The sequence below is a fragment of the Malurus melanocephalus genome, unplaced genomic scaffold (genome assembly GCF_030028575.1).
Source record: "Malurus melanocephalus ecotype Western Australia unplaced genomic scaffold, MMel_1.1 scaffold_25, whole genome shotgun sequence".
NCBI classification, from domain to species: domain Eukaryota; kingdom Metazoa; phylum Chordata; class Aves; order Passeriformes; family Maluridae; genus Malurus; species Malurus melanocephalus.
In genome coordinates, this window is record NW_026623257.1 from 3,342,640 (window position 1) to 3,348,859 (window position 6,220).

Below are 6,220 nucleotides of genomic sequence, written 5' to 3' on the forward strand. Positions count from 1 at the left end.
AATCTCTTCCCACTGAAGCTAGTGACATGGATGTAGTGCAAAGAAATTGTGACAATGTCAATATGTCAATGAGTGACATTGTGGAAATGTCACTCAAACAAAATATAGTCCCAGGACCATCCCAGATAGCAATAGCAAATTTCCAGACAGACAAATTTTGAGGTATTAAGAAACCCACAAACCCAAAAAACTTCATTTTCATGGGCCTGGTTTAGACTCCTATRGTAATTACATACATGCTATGCAGAGATATTTTTCATGTTGATAGAAAGGTTCATGGTAATTATAATTTACTCTTGAAATCTCAGCATTTTCTGAAAACCTTCCAGAAASGAGGAATGCCAGATGGAGAAAAGAAAGTCATATGCAAACATCACAGTCTTAATTTGTAAAGTGAGTCTATACAGCAATAAAATTAATTTAACACTGCTGTTCCAAGAACATTAAACAAAAGTTTCAGTCTATCCCAGACTATTATTTTCTTCCTAACACTTGAGTCAAATGGATGAAATTCAAGGTGTTCTGCTGAGAAAAAAATAAGGCAATTAGAAAGCACTTGGAAACAGCTACATAGGTACCAAAAGACAAAATTCCTGTCAGCAAAATCTGATTTGAACAAAACAAAACAAAACAAAACAAAACAAAACAAAACAACAAAAAAAAAATACAAAAAGATTTCAACATCAGAAACATATTTTCTTAGGCAAATAAAAGACACAGATTTTCACACATCCTGGAGCAAGAGTAAATGGCAGAATCTGAAACAACATCTAAACTCCTCTCTCTTACAATGGCTACAGAGAGTTTTTTTCCCCACTGTTATATATATTATGATAGAGGTCCTTCCAGCCTTGCTGAAGGGCTTGGCTTTAGCCACCAGCAGGTCTATTTTGGAGACAGGTAGAGATGACTCTCTATAACACAGGGGCAGCTCTCTCTTKCTGCAGAATCCACCTCTGCATCCTAAAATCTTCCCACATAAACCAAATAAAAATATCTATCGCTCAAGTCTGAAATAACTTTTTATGAAAACCATGTACCAAAAGACCTTTGKCAATGTCCTGTCTCCAGAAAGGAAACATTTCACAGACAGACTTCTAGAAATAGAAACATAACCTCATTTTCTCATGAGCAACCTACATAGAGTAGGAGGAGAGACAACTGTTGCATTGCATCTGCAAAGTCCCTCAAGTCTGTGAAGACATCAAAAAACCAGCAGTAATGAGAAGTATTTATTCAGCCTGGTAGTTCTTCCTGTCTTCTTGGAGGCCAAAGTGGCTAAATACAGTTCTCTTCTCTACATGGCTCTAGCAAGTTTCCTGAAGGTGTGGAAAACTCTGTAGGTTAGACAAAATCATCTTTCTTTATTTACTGTTCAACAATATGTGCATCATTTCTTCTCACTGAGGTTTCCTGCTTACTGTTTAAATTACATTGTCTGGAAAATGAGACCARCTATAAAAGGGACTGTTTTTTGGTCTATTGCAATGGAGGGCCAAATAAAGCAGTGTGATTCATATGGCTGAACTGTTAGAGAGTTACACTTTAGTCACTATTAGGGCAGTTATAGGGTAGACTGCTTATACAGMGTTCATTGCAACCAATTGTAACAGCAGGCCTCAGAAAGATATCATACACATCTATTTTTACAGAAGTGAAGGATGATTATGAAAAATAAGTCAGAAATAGAACAATGTGTGAACATGTGGAGAGTAAAACAACAGGGTGTTATTCCTGAGATGGCTTATATTGAGCAACAGCACACACTTTCAAGTTATTCTTAAAATTATATGATGCTATTTAGCACATTTAAATATGGATGTGCATTAGATTCAACATTAGGAAAGCAATACAGATTAAGATAATGCAGAGTGTGCTCTACTAAAACATCTGTTCAGGGTATTATATTAGTCTCAGAAAGTTAGTTATAAGTCCATGAAATTCTCAAGCTTTTTCTATCACCTGAGAATCTGTCTTATTAGAAAACTAGGGCCCAGGTTTCACATCATTGAAACAAATTGAAAAAATCTATTTTCTTTGGGAGCATTTGTATGAATGTTTCAAAATTCTGTTTTGGAGCTCCAGAAATTCAACTCTTTTGATGATACCAACATTAGTGTTAATACATTTAATATCAAAGGAAGAGGCTATATTTGGATTAACCTTTAAAAACAGGAGCCTTTATGTTATCTTACAGTGGAGAGTACCTCAGTGTTGTTAATTACATTTGGAATAAACATTATCAAAACTCAGATTCTGTTTTGCTCCTCTGATGTAAGCTTGATAATTGATTATCAAGTGGGTAGATTTAAAAGCCTTTTTGATAGTCTTCATCCACAATTCTTAGCTAAACATCATTGTCTAAATATGATGCATTTTTGTTATTCCATTAATATATTTGGAACAGAGGAGGAAGAAATATTTACAAAAAATTACTAAGGGTTTCTTTTATTTTTAAATAGACATTAATATTTCATATCTGAAGGTAGCCCTAGTGGTGAAAATAGATATAATAATAATAATTCACAATACTAYTTATAATGTCATTTCCATTTTCAGCAGTGCGGGAAGTAGGGGGAAAGGAGAAAGAAGAGCTGTGTAGCTGCATTATTTTTTTCAACTGTGCATGAAGTAAGAAAGCCATTGCTTCCTTAACATAATTCACCTTACCTTTCACTGGCACTTACAGAAAATCAGTCTTGCTAAGTTACATAAAGCATAATAAGTGATGGGTTTTTTACACAAATAGAGAAAGGATGGTGATTGTCTCGGGAAATTTACTTCCTACTGTACTTATTTCCACTGAAGCTGAAACAAAATTGAAAAAAAACAGAAGCTGGGATAATAGAAGAAAGGAAACATGAATACCAAGAAAAAAAAAATTGAAAGTTAGTAAGTGATATGGTGAGAAAAATAAAAGTGTAAAAGAAAGAAACAATCTCTATGTAAAGAATAATTATGGTACTTTCCCTCATGCTCAAAAATTAGACAAATCTCCTTGTCTCTCAAAATGAGTGGGGAGGCTGGAGAACTAGTGCATAAACAGTGTCCTCTTTTGTAGTTTCTGCTCTTAGTGAGTGCTGTTCTGAGGATTCACCTGGTTGGTGAATTCAACACCATTGGACAAGTTACATCTCCCATACCCCCCAGGTGCTGTGCAGCTTTACAAATTTATAGATCTACTTTCACAAGGCTATCTCACCATCTTACAGATCAGCAAAAAAGCTGATAGCTACAACACCAAAAATTTGAAACAATTGTACTATTGATAGTGGCTGTTCTCAACATTCAGGGTCAGGGGCAACAGGAGGAAATGCACTCTCAAATGGGTACCCAGCTATCTTCTACCCAGAGGAAAGAGAATGAGGTGAAAGAAGAAACAGCAGGCACAGACAAAAGGTTGGCAGCAGGTTGCAAAGGTCTACTGTTTCCATTAGCTACTACTGTCCACATGGGTATCTTAGGCTGAATTGAAGATTCCTGAATTTTTGATGTTGATAGAGAATATAGATGAAGGGCACACCTTTGTTTTCAAGTCAGAGAKAAATTTTTGTAAAGAGCTTAATTCTCTTGAAACAATAGTCAGGGAAGATATCTGAATTTCTAATAATGCAAGTTTTTGTGGGTAATTTGAACTGGGAGCTTTTGGGAGTGAGGGAGGGTCCCTCCTGTTGGGGGTATAATGAGAAAATAATGTTTGCATGAAGTGCATTTCGCTCAATTTTTATGATTTAGCCTAGAAAAGATAAATACAATCACATCAATTATAAAGCTCAGGAAGCTAGAAAAGCAAACTATCTCTGCAATTTTCCACCTCTTTATGAACTGTTATTGTGCTAGGAAGAGATACCACACAATAAGCCACAAAGAAATAACAATTTCATTTTGCTCTTCCAAATTCTTCCCTCTTTGGCAACAGAAGTTATTTCTGAAAGCAACATCCATTCTGTGATCTTAATAACATATGCTTCTGTGCCAGCAGGATATTATGAAAATTGTTTTCAGTTTCAGTAGGAGCTGCAATCATGCAGCACCTCTAAAAATCCATCTGTTTTTTAACCTTAAAAGAGGAAACAAAGTACCCACTTCTGAGTTTTTGCAAATCAAATATGTAGCAGTTAATTAATTCGAAATCAATATTCTTTAAATAACAAATTAGGGACTCTGTGTTGTAAAAAACCCTATCAAATTCACTTAATTTTCACTATATACAATAGTGACATGGATGAAAAACTATTTTATGGGGGAGGTTTGCATTCAGAATTGACAGGCCTACCTTTAAATATCCCAGTCATAGGGGAGCACGAGAGGAGGAAAATTACTAATATTTTTTATTTTAGAAAGAAGGCAAAGTCTAGGATGGCCAATCTATTTTCGGTGGAGAGGAGATATTCATTATGCAGCCACGTTAGAATGTCATTCAGGGTATAAAGGCTATGATTTTAAGTTGTCAGCAGAAACACTCTATCCCAGAAAAGACAGAGAGCAGACATGTTAGGAGCCTGAAGCTGACCCACAAATACAGGTTCACTTCCCCCAACACTCTTCAACCTAATCCAGTTTCCAAGAAAGAAGTAACTAGAAAACTAAAACAATTGTCTGGGATAGGAGCATTCCAGTCATCCTTGCTTGCTGCTGTATAATTCAGACTATTAATTTAAATGTGKCCTGAAATATCAAGAATATCTATCAAAAAGTCTCCTGAAATTCTATACAATTGTTGGGAATTGTCTTAAAAGGTGAAAACACTGTCATGTAGTGAAAAAATAGCTACACTACCCAGTACCAGTCAAATAGAAATCTTTTGTTCATTTTAACAAAAGGGTACTGTATCTTCATTTGGKTTTGGAGTTATTTCATAATTCCAGCATGTTTTGAACTAAAAAGCTTAAAAATAATTATCCAAGCCGGAGATCCATTCCAGTCTAAGATTGCCATAGCCCAGTCACACAACAAGGTTTCAATACCTTAATTAYTACTTAGAACAACACATATTGCCCTTGCAGATTCAGAAAATATCTGCCCCAGTCACTCATACACATACACAGCAAGTACCCAGGTCTCATAAATAAATAAAATTTAAAAAAATAAGAAAAAGTTTAATTGCTTTAAATTCCAAAACAAAGTCAAGTTGTAATAGCCCATATTGTGTTTCTGTTTAAAATAGTGTTGAATTTACCTCCAGACACAAAACTATTGTTGAAAAAAAAGATAATTTTAACTTTTTAGGGAGGAAGTATACTCCAGTCTCTGAATCTGACCCTCATTTTCAGCACTCAAACAGTAATTCAAACAATATTTTCCTTCAATATTTTTCATAATTGTATTGGATTTGTGTGGCAAGATTTTGGTATCCGGGGCAGGAGCTGCAGAGGTCACTTCTGTGAGAAGGTGACAGAAGCTTCCTCCATGTCCAACAGAGCCAGTGCCAGCTGTCTCTAAGATGGACCCACTGCTGGTCAAGACTAAGCCCATCAGTCACAGTGACAGAGACTCTGTGATAACATRGCTAAGCAGAGTGAAAAAGAGTTGTGTAACTTCAGAAAGATCTGAACAGTCCGCAGAGATGGGCAGAGAAGAATCACCTGAAATTCAACAAAGGCAAAAGCAGCGTCCTGCACCTGGTGAAAAATATCCCTATGCACTAGGACAGGGTGGGAGCTGACCTGCTGGAAAGCMGCTCTGCAGAGAAGGACCTGGATGCCATCAGCCACAAGGGACAAGAAGGGCAGTGCCATCCTGGGGCGCATTAGGAACAGCAATGCCAGCAGGCTGAGGGAGGTGATCCTGACCCTCTACTCAGCCTTGGCGAGGCCACATCTGGAGTAATGTGTGCAGTTCTGGGCTCCTCAGCMCAAGAGAGACACGGATTCCACAAGAGAGTTGGGCCTCTTCAGCCTCTCACAAGATGCAAGTCTGAACAGTTACTTTGCAGCAGGTTCAAGTATAAACATTTTGAGCTTAAACTTTGCAAACTGAGCATTTAAAATAGGCTTTCAGACCTTTTGTTATGCAATATAGCATTTCACTGGAAAATAGTTGAATTTGAGGAAGGGTTCTCATATTCCTTTCAGTTATGACTTTGTCATAGCAGCCCCTTGTTCACTGATTTGTTTGTTAGTTTACTGTAAACCAACAGTGTATAGTTGAATATGAATTAGAAAGCTGCTCTTCTCCAGTAAATGGGAATTATAACTGCTCTTATTAAAAAAAAAAAAAA